This window comes from Callithrix jacchus, chromosome 16, assembly GCF_049354715.1.
Source record: "Callithrix jacchus isolate 240 chromosome 16, calJac240_pri, whole genome shotgun sequence".
Classification (NCBI taxonomy): Eukaryota; Metazoa; Chordata; class Mammalia; order Primates; family Cebidae; genus Callithrix; species Callithrix jacchus.
The window spans coordinates 3151631-3170298 of NC_133517.1; the positions used below are offsets into that span (position 1 = coordinate 3151631).

The 18668-nt window shown below is 42.9% G+C and overlaps 1 protein-coding gene across 2 annotated transcripts in view; it reads left to right on the forward strand.

Moving 5' to 3' along the window:
- PXDNL (peroxidasin like) overlaps positions 1 to 18668 on the forward strand; it is a 513916-nt gene that overhangs the window by 362922 nt on the left and 132326 nt on the right. The gene's annotated exons all lie outside the window — the stretch shown is intronic.

Here is an 18668-nt window from a genome sequence, read left to right on the forward strand (position 1 = left end):
TGGGAGAAAAATGGCTGAGCCCCTGACAAAGGCAGGGCTTGGCTTTCTGTACATGAAGTACACAGCGGCACTAAAACAAGTTTGCAGGTGCAGAATAAAGGCAATTCATGAAGCAATGACAGGCACCTGACTTAGGCTTACATGTGACTGTTGCTATGTGACCCAGATGTTTACCATCTGTAGAGCTCAAGGATTCTAGCATGGACCTTATCTGTGGCTTCTGCTACAGTGCTCAGAATGCCAGAGTCCTGCCTGTCTGGGCATTTCTGTTATGACCTTTGCTGAGTTACAGAGACTATAGAGAACAAGAATACAAGAATATATAAACTTATGTAACTTGCAAAGCAGAATACAATCCCACTGGAGGGGAAGGACTCAGGGGAGTTCACTTACCAAAGAAAAATTTAATTTCTGCTTCTCTTTTCTGCATTAATTTTATTTTTATTAATTTTTCCTCTTCATTCCCCCCTTTGGTGTGCTCAATACAAGTCATACTTTTAACAGAACGTACACTATAATGGCCTTCCTTTTGAAGATAGTACTAAATCATGCATAGGAGAGAGTACCGGGATAGGACAGATGTTTTTAATTGCCTTTGTACAAGTTGCACCTTGGTTTTGGCGAAAGTTTTCTTTCTTTTACCTTGGAATGGCTCGTAGAGGGCAGGCACGCTTTGCGGCCACTCTGCCTTAGGACTTTCAGTCAGGCGTCGTGCCAGGGCCTTTTTCTTCCCTTGGCCTTCATGCCCCTGTGCGACTGTGCCTGTCTTAGGTTGCTCCTCCCTGGGGGGATCTTACTCATCGTTGGCTAGCCAGGCATTTTCTGGGGCTAGATAGGAAGCCATTGTGGTCCCGACAGGGAGGTTTAGATAGAGTTTTGTGAAACTGATTGCAGGCTTTGGAGGGCTTTGCCTTGATACACCCCTCAATTACCTTCATAGAGGACATAGCCTTTTGTGCTTATTGAGGTGGTGCTGAGTTAACTTAATCCATTTTGCACAGTTACTCGGGTTCCTGTTTTGGTTTATTTAAGGCAACATTGACATAAGTTGCAGGGGCCCATCCCTTCCAGGAAGCTCATCCTGGGGTGATAGGATTTTCCTGAGGGATGGTTGGTACTTAGTTAAGGCCGTCATTTGGATGGTGGTATGCCTAGCTGCTCCTGCTTTTGTGACTGTATTCTCCAAAACAAGACAGGCAAGAGACGTGGAGGGATTAAGCAATTACCTAGAATAAGCATGAAACCTCCTATTAGTGTTTTAAATCCTCAAAAAAAAAAAAACAAAAACGAGAACCAACCTCCAAAGAGGGAGTCTGGTGATCATCCGGGCTTCCAAGGTTGAACTGGGACATGGGCTAACATTTGCATTTTTGCAGTTTTTTGTTATTTTTGGAAATATTTGCGTATTTCCAGCTTTTTGTTATTATCATTTTTTAAGCAACAGTTAGTTAGGTTAAAGTTTCCACATACACTTTCTTCTTGGGTCGGGAGGTAATCTAAAGCTAGTCTGTTTGGGTAAAGGGCATTTCTCATATTTTGCGTTGTATCGCCACCAGCTCTAAAGCTTGTGCAGTCCCGTTGGTGATGATTTACTTAAGCATATAAATAGGAGGACAGTGTCCCCTGGACCCAGTTTGTGCCCAAGTAGCCGACCCACAGTATTAAATAATTTTTCCAGGTGGCCAATCAGTGTCTTGCGTTGTCCTATTTTTATACTTCCTTTGATATTTACACTTCTTTTACTTTTGGTTTTTGTTTTTTTACCTCATCATAAACAGGGTATCCTAGAGTTTCTCTGAGCTGTAAAGTTAGTAAGAAAAAGGATGGTCTGATTTAGTAGGTCTCCTCTACTGACTTATCTCAGACCTTAAACCAGGTTCCAGGATCTAACGTGCGGTTATAACACACATACAGCTGATCATTGTCGAGGCTACAGACTGAACAAACTGTCTGATTGTAGGTACAAGCCCATACCCCAGTCCCTGTACACTCATAATACATTTGATACTCAAGGTTTTAACTACCATATTCCCAGTCCAAGTAGTTTGTAGGCAGTAAGTAAATTTTCTCCCAGTTGTCCTTCCTTTTTTTTTTTTTTTTTAAGAGAAGACAAAGTTTATTAAGTATTGTTGGAAATAGATTCTGGGTGCTGCAAAGAATGTCCTTCCTTTTGTACAAATGTTGAAGTTAACAATGGTAAAGTGAAACTTGACATTTTGATACCACTACACAGGGACAGGATGAATCTTTCCTTGGACATAAGAGTTGGCAAAGATGATAGCATAGTAATAGAAGAGTTAACAATACTAAGATAGCAATTAAGCTTAAGAATTTTCACCATGTTAGCCAGGCTGGTCTTGAACTCCTGACCTCAGTTGATCTGCCCGCCTCGGCCTCCAACAATGCTTGGATTATAGGCATGAGCCACTAAAAACTGGCTAACTATGTGCAGAAAGCTGAAACTGGACTCCTTTCTAACACCTTATACAAAAACTAACTCCAGATGGATTAAAGATTTAAACATATGACCTAACACCATAAAAACTCTAGAAGAAAATCTAGGTAATACTATTCAGGACATGGGCATAGACAAGGACTTCACGACTAAAACATCGAAAGCATTGGCAACAAAAGCCAAAATAGACAAATGGGATCTAATTAAACTTAAGAGCTTCTGCACAGCAAAAGAAACTATCATTAGAATGAACCAGCAACCAAAAGAATGGGAAAAATTTTTGCAAGCTAACCATCTGACAAAGGGCTAATGTCCAGAATCTTCAGAGAACTTAAACAAATTTACAAGAAAAAAACAACTCCATCAAAAAGTGGGCAAAGGATATGGAAAGACCCTTTTCAAAAGAAGACATTTATGCAGCCACAAACATATGAAAAAGTGCTCATCATCACTGGTCATTAGAGAAATGCAAATTAAAACCACACTGAGATACCATCTCACGCCAGTTAAAATGAAGATCATTAAAAAATCTGGAGACAACAGATGCTGGAGAGGGTGTGGAGAACTAGCAATGCTTTTACACTGTTGGTGAGAGTGTAAATTAGTTCAACTATTGTGGAAAACAGTGTGGGGGTTCCTAAATGATCTAGATATAGAAATTTCATTTGACCCAGAAATCCCATTACTGGGTATATACCCAAAGGATTATAAATTGTCCTATTATAAAGACACAGGCACACGTATGTTCATTGCAGCACCGTTTACAATAGCAAAGATCTGGAACCAAATGCCCATCAGTGATAGACTGGATAAAGAAAATGTGGCACACATACACCATGGAATACTATGCAGGCTTAAGAAAAGGATGAGTTCATGTTCTTTGCAGGGACATAGATGAACCTGGAAACCATCATCTCAGCAACCTGACACGAGAACAGAAAACCAAACACCACATGTTCTCACTCATAAGTGGGTGTTGAACAATGAGAACACACGGACACAGGAAGGGGAGCATCACACACTGGGGCCTGTTGGGGGATAGGGAGCTAGGGGAGGGACAGTAGGGGTTGGGGGGATTTGGGGAAGGGTAACATTAGGAGAAATACCTAGTGTAGGTGATGGGGGATGGAGGCAGCAAACCACCATGGCATGTGTGTACCCATGTAACAATCCTACACAATCTGCACATGTACCCCAGAACTTAAAGTATAATAATTTTTAAAAAAGGTTTTTATCCACATTTACTTTTGATGACTCTTGAAGCTTCAGCCATGGGCGGACTGCAGTTGTGCGACTAGAGCAGGTCCATCGCTCTTGCTGGTCGCGGGGTCTCATTGCAGGGTCGGTCTGTTTGGGTGCTTGGGATCCTGCTTACTTGTCCACTTTTCCTAGGTTGCTGCTGCTTTAACCGGCTATGGTGAATCCACAGTCTGATGCTCGCAACACTCATAGCAGTCAGGGTGGACATTCCAACATGGGGCCCATTCCATGTTGGCCCCAATGCGGTTGGGTTCTACTACTCCCAGACTGACTCCCTGGGTTTCAAGGGATGCACAGGAGCTGTTAGACTGCTAGGTAACTGTCCTGGAACCCAACCCTGTATGTTTTGCATAGTTATGCCTAAGGCCTGCATTTGCTTTCTGAGGGCTAGTTCTAGCTCTATGAGGTGCCCTTTAATTTGGGTTATGATTGGGGGTGGCTAGGATTGGTTATTCGTAGGGTGAATACCCATTTTGTTTCATGGGGGTACACCTGACTCAGAGGAGGACCATGGGCAGGACCTGATCCCACCACAGATGAGATTCCTGGCAGAATTTCTTTTTTTAAAAAATTTATTTATTTTACTTAGGTGAATACTATATCTGGCATTTCTCCCCATGTTCTCCCTCCCCACCCTCCCCTCCCTCCCCAGCCCCCACTGTCTCTCCCTTACCCCTGCAACTGCCCCCACTGTGTGATGCTCCCCTCCCTGAGTCCACGTGTTCTCATTCTTCAACACCCACCTGTGAGTGAGAACCTGAGGTGTTTGGCTTTCTGTTCCTGCGTCAGTTTGCTGAGAATGATGGTTTCCAGATTCATCCATGTCCCTACAAAGGACACAAACTCATTGTTTTTTATGGCTGTGTAAGCATTTGATTCATTCACCCAACCTTTGCTGAGCTCTGTGGGTGATATGCAGTATGCAGTTTCCAGTTTATTTTTAACAGCTGTGTTAGGTCTTGGGCAACTTTTTGGCTACAAATGCTGGGCCATTATCTAATCCTATAGTTGAAGGTAGCCCAAATCTGGGGATAATGTATTTTAGTAATATTCTAGTTGCTTCTCCTGCCTTTTCTGTTGGTGGGGGTAGCCTCTACCCAACCTGAGTAGGTGCAGACAAACACTAACATATAGCAATAGCCTCCTGCACAAGGCAGCTCTGTAAAATCTACAAGAAAATTTTCACACGGTGCTGCCCCTACTTCTTGAATTCCTGGGGGCTGGGCTGGCCCCTGCCATGGGTTTTTCTGGGCGCAGGTTAAGCATTGTTCATAAATGGCTTGGGAAATGATAGTGAGCCATGGCACATCCAAGTGGCATCCTGACAGCGCTTCGAATGCTGTCTTTCCCATATGAGTTCCTTGGAATTGTTTTACAAATCCAGGGACTGATACTTGGGGAATGACTGACTTCCCATCTGCAAACTTCCGCCATCCTCCTTTAGTATAGCTCCCAGTTTCTTGAGCAAACCAGGCCTTTTCGTTTGGAGAGTCATTTGGAGTCTCTGAACACAGTGCCTCAAGAGGAAGGGTCATAGCCAGGCAGGCTTCCTAGCCTCTCCGAAGGATGGGGGGACACCACCCAGGGCTGCCCGCTTAGCCTCCTTTTCTGCTTTTCTATGTCCTTTAGCTTTTGGTGTCCCTGCTTTCTGGTGGCCTTTACCGTGTATAACGTGTACTTCTTTTGGTGCCCATACTGCATCTAAGGGCTGCAAAATGTCTTCTGGATATTTTAAGTTTGTCCCTTGGGCTGTCAAGAGCCCTCTTTCTTTATAGGTCCTCCAACGCACATGCAGTGTGGCAAATGCATATTTGGAGTCAGTGTATATGTTGACTCTTTTGCCCTTTGACAGTAATAATGCTCTGGTTAAAGCTATTAACTCTGCTCTCTGGGTGGATGTTCCTATTGGCAAGCACTGGGCCTCTACTACTGAGTCCCAAGGTACTATTGCATATGCAGCCCACCAATTTCCTGCCTCCACGAAGGTTCTCCTGTCAGTGAAGTATTCCACATCTGGGTTCTGGAGAGGGCAATCTCTAAGATCCTTCTGGCTAGAGAATACTTCATCTACTGTATCTATGCAGTCACATAGAAAGGATTGAGGCCCCCCATTCTACAGGAAGCAGGGTGCCTGGGTTGAGGGTTTTTACAGTCTCTAGAATTATGCAGGAGTTCTTGCATAAGAGTCCTTGAGATTGAGTCATTCTTGGAATTGACAAACAATGGTGTCCTCTTTAATCCAGTAAGATGAGGACTGAGTTTGGCACTCGTACAGTTAAATGCTGACCCAGCATTAGTTTATCTGCTCCCTTTACCAGCATTGCTAAAGGGAGGTGGTGGCTAACGCCTTGAGGCATGGGGGCCTTCCTTGTGCCACTACATCTAGTTGCTCAGGTAAGTAGGCTACTGGGAGGTGCCAAGATCCTAGGACTTGGGTTAAGACTCTAGTGACCATTCTCTTCTGCTCATGTACATACAGGAAGAAAGGCTTGGCCATGTCTGGTAGTCTCAAAGCAGGAGCCTCAGTGAAGGCCTACTTAACTTGTTTAAATGCCTTCTGTTCAGTTTCCCCAAAGGAAGGCTTACTTTTCCCCCCGTTTACTAGCTTCATACAAGGGCTTTGCTATGAGTGAGGAATTCGGAATCCAGATACGGCAGAACCCTGCTTCCCCTAAAAATTCTCTTATGTGTCACCTGCAGTTTGGGGTTGGAAGGCTACAGACAGCCTTTATCCGAGGTAACCTAATTTCCACTTCCCTTGGGTTAGGTGAAATCCCAGGTAGCTAACCCTCCGCCTTAAACAGACTTGGGCCTTTTTTCTTAACACTTTATATCCTGTTTTCCATAACAGCCGAAGTATCTCTGTGTGTGGCAATCTTCTAGGGTAGGGGATGCTAGTGTAAGATCATCCGCATACCACGATAGAACATACTCCTTTTTGGGAGGAGTGTAAGCTTTAAGGTCTGTTGCTAATGCTTCCCCAAAGATTGTAGGCGAGTTCTTAAACCCTTGGGGAAGTGTGGTCCAAGTGAGCTGAAAATTGTCCCACTGGAAGGCAAATAATGGTTGACTTACTGCTGCCTGGTGGAGGCAGAAAGAGGCGTCTGTTAGATCTAGGACTATAAACCAGGCTGCGCTTGCTGGAATGAGAGTTGCTAACATATAGGGGTTTGGCACTGCTGGGTGCATAGTGACTGTAGCCCCATTTATAGCTCACAGGTCTTGCACTGCTCTATAGTTATGTACTCCTCCAATTGGTGTTGGCTTCTGCACCGGTAAAAGTGGAGTATTCCCGTAAGAGTGGAATATTCTGGGATGGTTGACATGCTACCATTATACCATGCTTTGGAGTCACTCTGTGTGCTCCCATACACCCTTAACAGCCTCTTGAGGCAAAGGGTATTGACAAAGCTGGATGGGGTAGAACCTGGTTTCAGCTCCACTACCACTGGGGTGTGGTTTACAGCCAGCCTAGGTAGGTTATTTTCAGCCCAGACTTCCAGGAATTCATCTATTAGCCTGATTAGTATCTTCTTCTGGGGTTAAGGGATAATCCAGCCTGTGTGTTCCCCTAGTGTGTAGACTCCACTCCTCAGCCTGTGGCACAGTTAGAACTAGAATGAGTGCTGCTGGCCGGGTGAGATCTAAAGTTACATTCCCTTCTGGTCTAAAGAATTTGAGCCTGCAGCTTTTGAAGTAGGTCTCTCCCTAGCAGGAGAGTGGGACAGTTTGGGAGGTATAAGAACTCACGCTGTAATCCCAACACTTTGGGAGGCCGAGGTGGGTGGATCACGAGGTCAAGAGATCGAGACCATCCTGGTCAACATGGTGAAACCCCGTCTCTACTAAAAAATACAAAAAATTAGCTGGGTGTTGTGGCGCATGCCTGTAATCCCAGCTACTCAGGAGGCTGAGGCAGGAGAATTGCCTGAACCCAGGAGGTGGAGGTTGCGGTGAGCCGAGATTGCGCCATTGCACTCCAGCCTGGGTAACAAGAACGAAACTCCGTCTCAAAAAAAAAAAAAAAAAAAAAGAACTCACGCTGGACTTCCCATCCTCCTATAACACACGTCTTTGACTGGGAAAAGGGCCTTTTTTTCTCCCACTCCTGTGGTTCCAATCATAGTAGCATATATTTTAGTTAATGGTCCAATTACTTGAGTTACTACTGAGTGTTCAGCACCTGTGTCTACAATAGAATTTATTTCTTGGCCCCCTACTTCTATCCTGAACATAGGCTCCTGGGGGCCTAGAGAAATGGAACCCGGTCTGTCTTAGCCCTCATAGCACTCGACCCCTGCACACCGATTAGGTCAGCTTCTTTTTTTTTTTCACGTTTATTTATTTTTTTAATTGCATTTTAGGTTTTGGGGTACATGTGAAGAATATGCAAGATAGTTGCATAGGTACACGCGTGGCAGCGTGATTTGCTGCCTTCCTCCCCTTCATCTGTATCTGGCATTTCTCCTCATGCTATCTCTCCCCAACTCTCACCCCCTGCTGTCCCTCCCCTATTCTCCCCAACATACCCCCAGTGTGTAGTCCTCCCCTCCCTGTGTCCATGTGTTCTCATTGTTCAACACCTGCCTATGAGTGAGAACATGCAGTAGTTCATTTTCTGTTCTTGTGTCAGTTTGCTGAGAATGATGTTCTCCAGGTTCATCCACGTCCCTACAAAGGACACGAACTCATCATTTTTGATGGCTGCATAATATTTCATGATGTATATGTGCCACATTTTCCCTGTCCAGTCTATCATCAATGGGCATTTGGGTTGTTTCCAGGTCTTTGCTATTGTAAACAGTGCTGCAATGAACATTCGTGTGCATGTGTCCTTATAGTAGAACGATTTATAGTCCTTTGGATGTATACCCAGTAATGGGATTGCTGGGTCAAATGGAATTTCTATTTCTAGGTCCTTGAGGAATCGCCACACTGTCTTCCACAATGGTTGAACTAATTTACACTCCCACCAACAGTGTAAAAGTGTTCCTATTTCTCCACATCCTCTAAAGCATCTGTTGTCTCCAGATTTTTTAATGATCGCCATTCTAACTGGCGTGAGATGGTATCTCAATGTGGTTTTGATTTGCATCTCTCTGATGACCAGTGATTATGAGCATTTTTTCATATGATTGTTGGCCTTGTGTATGTCTTCTTTTGTAAAGTGTCTGTTCATATCCTTTGCCCACTTTTGAATGGGCTTGTTTGTTTTGTTCTTGTAAGTAAATTCTTGATATCAGCCCTTTGTCAGATGGGTAAACTGCAAAAATTTTTTCCCATTCTGTTGGTTGCCGATTCAGTCTAGTGACTGTTTCTTTTGCTGTGCAGAAGCTGTGGAGTTTGATTAGGTCCCATTTGTCTGTTTTGGCTTTTGTTGCCAATGCTTTTGGTGTTTTGATCATAAAGTCCTCGCCTACTCCTATGTCCTAAACGGTTTTGCCTAGATTTTCTTCTAGGGTTTTTATGGTGTTAGGTCTTATGTTTAAGTCTTTAATCCATCTGGAGTTAATTTTAGTGTAAGGTGTCAGGAAGGGGTCCAGTTTCTGCTTTCTGCACATGGCTAGCCAGTTTTCCCAACACCATTTATTAAACAGGGAATCCTTTCCCCATTGCTTGTTTTTGTCAGGTTTATCAAAGATTGTATGGTTGTAGATATGCTGTGTTGGCTCCGATGCCTCTGTTCTGTTCCATTGGTCTATATCTCTGTTTTGGTAGCAGTACCATGCTAGGTCAGCTTCTTGAGCCCTTCTCTGGCTTTCATTGCTGGTACCTGCATTGCTTTCTGGGCATTTATGTTTCCAGTGTTTTTTCTTTTTGCATATTGCACACTGGTCTCTCTGTAGTGTAGGTCAGTTTTCTAAGTTCTCTCGGGTTAAACCTCTCCCTTGTCCATGACCTTGGCCACATCCTCTTGCTGCATCCACCCTCCTTTCTGGGAGAGCCACGGCCAGCAGATCTGCTTTTGTTTTATGCTTCTGATCTGCCTCTTTTGGCCTCCCTTTGGCCTCCTCCTCATGGTTAATGAACACTTTGTGGGCCACCTGTATGAGCTGCATGGCAGTCATGCCTTCAAACCCTTCTGGCGTTTGGAGTGTCCTTCTGATATCACTCTGCACCTGACTAACGAAGGCTGCTTTCACCATACATTGATTTCCTGCTGTCTCTGGGTCAAATGGGGTGTAGAGTTGATATGCCTCACTGAACCTGTCATAAAACTCACTTGGGCTCTCATCTGCCTTCTGATTGACCTCTGAAATTTTTCCATATTGAGGGCCTTCTTCCCTCCTGCCCTGATTCCATTTAGAAGTGCCTCCCGAATGCCTGCAGGTGTTGTAACCCCTCCGCCCCATTGGGATCCCATTAGGGATCTGTCACTGGGTAATGTATCCCAGCATAACAGTGGGCATCAACTGTGCCTGCCAGGGCATGTCTCTCCAGGTATTGGAGGGTTGCCTGGGTTACTCTATGGTGCTCCTCTGTATTAAGCAGTGTTAACAGGAGCTCCTGGTAGTCTGCCCGTGTGGGGTTGTGGGTTAATAAAATGGATTGCATTAAATTTATGATGACTTGGGATTTCTCCCTGTAGGAGGGAGTGTGCTGTTTCCAGTTTAGGAGGTTATTGGTGGAAGACTGGTGGGTAAAGGGCTTTTCTCCACCTCTGACTTGGCTCTCAGCACCTCTGGGAAACCTAGTTTCCTAGAGAGGCGTTTGTAAGGCTCAGGTGTGGCCAGACCAGATTCAGCTAGGGGAATTGTCTATTTCCTTTACCCTGACCTCTAGGGACATGCCTTTTTGTTCCTCACTAAGGGATGACACTGGAGTGTCACTTCTGTCTGAACATGAGTCTCCAGCTGCTTGCCTTTCATCTTGCCTTAGGTTAGCCAAGGATGGATATATTGGTACATGGAGGTGGGGATTCTCTGTCCTCTGGAGGGGCCTGTAGGATCGGTGGTTGTTTTTCCAGCTCTCTCTTCCCTCCTTTCTAGGTGCAGGGCCCTGTGGTTCCCTTGACTACCTTCGGCTCAGCCTGAGCCCCTGGAGTTTTACAGTGTACCACGTGGCAGGCTGCAGCCACTAGGGATTTAATTGGACCACATTTAGCGAGGAGTTAATGTATGGGTGTTGACCAGGGTGTCCAGGCTGTCTTCCGACCCTGGTTCCTACTCTATCACACTGCCAATTACCTCATGATCTGTTGTCCCTTCAGTGAGCCACCTGACATCGAAAGAAGGCCAGTCTAGTTCACACAGAGTTTTTAACCTTTGAGGAGTTAGTTTGACACCATAATCACATTCCTAATGCTATTTAGCATGCACTCCAATGGAGTCGGCTTTGATTTGCTGTTTCCCGGGTTTTGAGTCACTGCCTCCACCCTTATGACGCACAATCACCCCCTGATTTCACCGCGGACCAGTTAAACCATGCCTCTGATCTGAGTAGGAGAGGGTGTTTCAGGTGCTGCTTGGCATTGGAGAGTTTGTTACCCCATCCATTGTGGGGGCACCTCCTTAAGCTGTATGTGGATCACCCCTGGCTGCAGTTGGCCCCACACTTCGCTCAGAGGGTGCAGTCTGTGCTGAGGGACTTGCAGCCCCTACAAATCACTCCCTGTGTTGGCTCCTCCTGGAGCCGTCTCTTTCAGGCACTTTCACACACCTCCCCTTCCCAGTTTTCCACTCCTGCCACTGGGCTTCCTTACTAAGTTGGCCTAGCAAGCCACCCTTGCTTTCAGTGTTAATGGGCATGTGAGTTTCATCCGAATCAGCAAGACACTCTCGCCTCACACAGCCCTTCTGGGTCAGATTAGTAATCACTTTCCTGGAGCTGATCAGGTTCCGGTTAGGTGAGTTTCAATCCAGTCGGCCAGTTGCCCTCACTTCCCCAGCCTCCTGCTAAGCTGGGCTACTGCTCACTTCACCCTGGAAGGTGAATAGAGCTCCGGACCTCCTTTCCATACTTTAAACCTCAAAAGTCTTACCGCAGTTCCTGAAGCACACTGATCTATTTCTGCAGCCTTTTTCCAGTTCTGTGACCCTACCTGGGGAGGGTACTGGGTCTCCAGAGAGCGAATCTCCTTCTTGGGAGAAGCTTCCTGGTGGTGCCTAGGGTCTCGGGTTTCTCCTTGGCCTGGGACCCTGGGACCCACAGGCAAAGGAGACAGCAAGCCTGTCATCTCCAGTTCCCAGCCAATGCACCAGAAATGCTGCAGGATTTGAGAGACTGGAGCTACAGCTGAGGTTACAGAAGGAGTTTATTTTAGGTGTACACTGGCCCAGCTGGTTCCCTGACTGGGAGCAAAATGGCTGAACCCCGAACAAAGGAAGGGCTTGGATTTTCGTACATGAAGTACACAGTGGCGCTAAGACAAGTGTGCAGGTGCAGAACCAAGGGAATTCATTAAGCAATGACCGGCACCTGACTTAGGCTTACAGGTGACTGCTGCTATATGACCCAGATGTTCACTATCTGTGGAGCTCAAGGACTCTAGCATGGACCTTACCTGCTACAGTGTCCAGAAGGCCAGAGTCCTGCCTATTTGGGCATTTTTTATGACCTTCGCTGTGTGACAGAAACTCAGTTATCAGCTATAGACAGCAAGAATACAAGAATTTATCAACTTTTCTAACGTGCAAAGCAGGATACAATCCCATGGGAGGGGGAAGGGCTCAGGGAAGTTTGCTTATACAAGGAAAATTTAACTTCTGCTTCTCTTTCTTGCATTAATTTTATTTTTATTAACTTTTTCCTCTTCAGTATTTTACTCACTGCTGATCAGCAGTACATACAGCGGAAGAATCCTGTTCTCTTGGAAAAGATGCTCATCACCTGAAGAGAAGGAAAATTAAATGAGCATTGTGTATTCCAGAGAGTGTTAAGGGTGATGAAGAAGCAGCAAGGCATAGGGCCATAAAAATGTACCAGGATGTGTCATTTAAAAAGAGAGGTCAGGGGATACCTCTAGAAGGACATGACATCTGAGCAGAGAACTGAGTGAAGTGACAGAGAAGAAAGGCAATTCACCTGCAGCAATTAAACTAACAACAGGCTTCATGTCAGTAGCAACAGAAGCCAAAAGTTGCTAGAATTAAGCTTCAAAGTGTTTCAACAAAAATAACTGTAAATCTAATATTATATAAGCATCAACTCCTTTGTGGATAGGAGCTAAGTAAAAATATTTTCAGAAAATAAAACAGAATATAGTATTGTACATTCATCAAAGTCCTCAAGAATGAGGGCTAAAGATTGTGTTCTTGAGGAAGGAGGAAATCTTAAAAGAAGAGCTGAGATTCACAAAAAGAAATTCAATAGTGAATAAAGAACCTGATGAACATGTAGATAACGTTAAAATATTTTCTACATTCAATAGTAATGGTAATCATTAAGGTGTGACATAGAATAAAATTACATAATTAAATACTGACTTACAATGGAATATATGTTGGAAAAATGGTTATTGGATTTAAAGTTTTATAATATTCTTATATATCTGAAATGAGGTGTTGGTTAATAGGGTGGTTAATCTATTAATCTCAGGCTTGTAGGAATAAATGCCACAGATATTAAGAGTAAATAGCAAAGTATAAAAATACAATTATAAGTTTTAAATCAGAAAAGTGAAAATGATGAATTAGAAAAGCAACAAATTATATGTTTAAATAAAAGTTAAGAAAGGAGCATAAAATGTAGATGAATTCTGTAAATGTCCTAAAGCTCAAACCAGTCTTATACAAAATTTTACAGACAATAGAAGAAATACATTTCAGATGCAACTAATAAAGGACATTATGAACAAAAAAATCCTAATATCTGTACAAAATATTGCCCCAGTGATTCACTGACATTGCTAGATTAATGGAGGACAAATCATTTTAATAGATGCAGGAAAACATTTGATCAAATTTATCAACTAATTATTAAGAGAAGATCTTAGCAATATGGAAATAAAATGTTTTCTATAAAAAACCCCTTTTGTAGAAAGAAAACTATAGAAAATGACACTTTACAAAGTAAAGTGTTAGAAATATTAATTTTATTAGTAATGTTAGAAATATTAATTTTATTATTCATTTATTCATTGTTATCTATGTGTTTGTTTTTTTGAGACAGAGTCTTACTCTGTCACCCAGGCTGGAGTGCAGTGGTGCGATCTCTGCTCACCACAGTCTCTGCTCACCACAATCTGATTCCCCTGGCTCAGCTTCCCACCCGCCTTGGCCTCCCAAAGTGCTGGGATTACAGGCATAAGCCACTGTGCCTGGCTGAAATATTCCTTTTAAAATTAGGAAGAAGATTGCATGTACTCGGTGTTGTAATAGAAGGTTCTAGCCTTCACAAAAAGAAAAGACATAGAAACAAATGTTATTAATTTAGAAGGAATATGTGCATTTTTATTTGTATGTAATAGGATTTTCCTCATACACATTCCAAAAACATCTACAAATAAACTATCAGACCTAAAAGTTCAGCAAGATCGTTGGCTATGACATCAACAAGTCAAAACTATTTTTCATTCTATATGCCAGCAACAAAATGCCTAATACTTTTTAAAACAGTACTCCTTAAAATGACAAGAAAGTGTAAGTTAAAAATAGATCTAACAAAATATGTGCAAGCCTTGTGTAGAAGAGAAATGAAATGTCATTGAAAGAAATTGAAGAGGACAGTCTTACTATTGTAAAGATGCCAATTCTTCCAACATTGATTTATATAGATCAATGTAATTCTGATCAAAATACTAAAAGAGTTCTTGATGGAAGCTGAAAGGATGATTCTGGAAGGTATATGGAATAGCAAAAATAAAAAAAAAACAACCTAGATCGTTCAAATAGCAAGTTGGTATTACTGTAGACCTCTCAGGAATAACATACTGTATAATTGGCCCAAGGATTAACAGCTAAAGGGACAAAACACCCATATGTGTAAGCAGAGTCATTGCTCATGGCTGCAGAAACTGTGGCTTCTCAACACCCATATGTGTAAGCAGAGTCATTGCTCATGGCTGCAGAAACTGTGGCTTCTCAACACCCATATGTGTAAGCAGAGTCATTGCTCATGGCTGCAGAAACTGTGGCTTCTCAACACCCATATGTGTAAGCAGAGTCATTGCTCATGGCTGCAGAAACTATGGCTTCTCAGCAATAGTTCTGGCAACTCATTATCCACAGGGAAAAGGTGAAATTACATCAGTACATCACTCTACGCACCAAAATCAATTCCAGGTAAAAAAGGTTTTAATCTTTAAAATGTTTAACTCTTTTTGAATAAGCACTAAAATCATTGTGATACCAGTGTAGAAAACTTTGCAAAACAAATTACAAAAAATCTATTAGCCTATAAGAAAAGATGACAATCTTATCTACATTAAAATTTGAATATTCTATTTTATAAGTCAGAAATAGAAGTATTTGCAATGTATATATAACTGACAAGTGTGTTTTGACATCTGTAATATATAAAAAATTCCCTAATTTAATAAGAAAAAAAAAAACCAATTCAATTAAGAAATGGGAAAACCTAGTCACTACAGCTTGGGAAAAAGTTAAATATTGTGGGCTGGGCGCGGTGGCTCAAGCCTGTAATCCCAGCACTTTGGGAGGCCGAGGCGGGTGGATCACAAGGTCAAGAGATCGAGACCATCTTGGTCAACATGGTGAAACCCCGTCTCTACTAAAAATACAAAAAATTAGCTGGGCATGGTGGCACGTGCCTGTAATCCCAGCTACTCAGGAGGCTGAGGCAGGAGAATTGCCTGAACCCAGGAGGCGGAGGTTGTGGTGAGCTGAGATCGCGCCATTGCACTCCAGCCTGGGTAACAAGAGCAAAACTTTGTCTCAAAAAAAAAAAAAAAAAAAGTTAAGTATTGTATGCCTGCTGGGAATTAATGTAGGTGTTTCTGAGCATGGAGGTAAGATGTAGAATCCATGGTTATTAATTAAATCATTTAGAACTAAGGTGGTGCATTGAGTGAGAAAGTTTGAGGACCAATAATTGGACCCCCTTGGGATGTAGAGAGAAGAAGAAGCTATGAGCGATATGACAGAGGAATTCCCAGCCTCTGAGTTAGACAGAAACCCAGAGGAGACAAGAGTCTTAACAGCTAAGAAAAAGGTATTCCTGGAGGGAGACAGTCAAATATGTCAAAAGTCACAGAAAGTTGCATTCAATAGAGATGGAATAATTTTTTAAGGGCCTGAATAAGGGCAGTTTCATACAATCGAGGAAATCAAAGCCTTAACGAAAGTGGGCTGTGGCATAAAGCGATAGAAGCACCATCAGCAGAGAATGTTTTTATTTTCCAAGAAACATCTTTGTTTCCTGGAAACAAGTAAAGAGGGAAGCAGTGAAGAGACAGCAGTGGAGATGGGGCTGAGTCATGCAGCGTAAGGGGAAGGGCCTGTCTTTTCCAGGTATTTTCTAAAGGAATAAGAGGCTGAAAAGGTGAAAGAGCATGAGCAGTAGGTGATTGAAGATCACTCAGGTGGCAAGATGGGGTGAGATTTGTAAATCTAGTGATCCAGTTGACCTTTGAGAGAAGAGTTGTTTTTTTCAGTTTAGATGAGGATAGGAGGGGAGGTAAGAATGGGCTTAAGGATTGCATGATACCTCTGTGGAAGAGAAGTGTAGGAGCTGAGGAATTTACAGTGTGACAGCTTCTGTTTCCTTTGTGGAGAAGTAAATGCTTGAAATGTGTTGCTCTTGATGTCAAATAGGATCTGAATTGACAAGGGCAGTTTGTTCCTGACAAACCACCACATGGGACAAGGGCAGTTTGTTCCTGACAAACCACCACATGGGACAAGGGCAGTTTGTTCCTCACAAACCAGGACATGGGGCAAGGGCAGTTTGTTCCTCACAAACCAGGACATGGGGCAAGGGCAGTTTGTTCCTGACAAACCACCACATGGGACAAGGGCAGTTTGTTCCTGACAAACCACCACATGGGACAAGGGCAGTTTGTTCCTCACAAACCACCACATGGGGAAAGGGCAGTTTGTTCCTCACAAACCAGGACATGGGGCAAGGGCAGTTTGTTCCTCACAAACCACCACATGGGACAAGGGCAGTTTGTTCCTGACAAACCACCACATGGGGCAAGGGCAGTTTGTTCCTGACAAACCGCCACATGGGGCAAGGGCAGTTTGTTCCTCACAAACCACCACATGGGGCAAGGGCAGTTTGTTCCTCACAAACCAGGACATGGGACTCACTCTATTTTCACTCCAGATATTTTGATGGAGGAAATGCAAGAAAATTGTAGATAGTTGTTGAATGAAATAACAATGGGGTAAAAGAGTTCAGCATTTTGGAAGAAAAGTGTAAAGGTAATGAAACTTGGGTTCCTGAACAAAGGCTGTTTGAAAAGAAATTTGGAGGAGGTACTTTATGCCAGTGAACAGTTTGCAAACTGAAGACACACAGCCCCTGGTGAAAAACAAAGGTGCATTCCAGGTAACAAAGACAGAGTTCAAGTTTTGTAGCAAAAGTTTCTACTCAGCTTCCTAATCAGGTCCATTTATCCAAATGAAGGATTGAATTGTGCTTAATTCTGATTGGCCAATGCAGCTGAGTCTTGATTTGTTGGTTCGTGTAAGCTCTGAATGTCTCCAGGTTAAAAAGGTGTGCATTACATAACAAAATTAACATTAAATATAAATAGACTAAATGCCCCAATCAAAAGACACAGACTGGCAAATTAGATGAGGAGTCAAGACCCATTGGTGTGCTTTATTCAGAAGACCCATCTCATGTGAAAAGACACACATAGGCTCAAAATAAAGGGATGGAGGGAGATTTACCAAGCCAATGCAGAGCAAAAAGAAAGCAGGGGTTGCAATCCTAGTCTCTGATAAAACAGACTTTAAGCCAACAAAGATCAAAGAGACAAAGAAGGGCATTACATAATGGTAAAGGGATTAATGCAACAAGAAGAGCTAACTATCCTAAATATATATGCACCCAATACAGGAGCACCCAGATACCATAAAGCAAGTTCTTAACAACCTACAAAGAGACTTAGACTCCCACACAATAATAGTGGGAGACTTTAACACTCCACTGTCGATATTAGACAGACCAACGAGACAGAAAATTAACAAGGCTATCCAGGACTAGAACTCAGATCTGGACCAAGTGGGCCTAATAGACATCTACAGAACTCTCCACCCCAAATCCACAGAGCATACATTCTTCTCAGCACCACATCACATTTACTCTAAAATTGACCACATAATTGGAAGAAAATCATGCCTCAGCAAATGCAAAAGAATAGAAATCATAGCAAACACTCTCTCAGACCACAGTGCAATCAAATTAGAACTCAGGATTAAAAAACTCACTGAAAACTGCACAGCTACATGGAAACTGAACAACCTGCTCCTGAATGACTACTGGATAAGTAAAGAAGGCAGAAATAAAGATGTTTTTTGAAACCAATGAGAATGAAGACATAACATACCAGAATCTCTGGGACACATTTAGAGCAGTGTCTAGAGAGAAATTTATAGCAATAAATGCCCACGTGAGAAGCAAGGAAAGATCTAAAATCAACAGCCTAATGTCACAATTCAAAGAACTAGTGGAGCATGATCAAACAAATTCAAAAGCTAGCAGAAGACAAGAAATAAATAAGATCAGAGCAGAACTGAAGGAGATAGAGACACAAAAAACCCTTCAAAAAATCAATGAACCCAGGCGCTGGCTTTTTGAAAAGATCAACAAAATAGACCACTAGCCAGACTGATAAAAAAAAAGACGGAAGAGTCAAACAGATGCAATAAAAAAATGATAAATGGGATATCACCACTGATTCTACAGAAATACAAACTACCATCAGAGATTATTACAAACACCTCTATGCATATACACCATTAAATCTAGAAGAAATAGATAAATTCCTGGACACTGGCACCCTCCAAGGACTAAACCAGGAAGAAGTTGAATTCCTGAATAG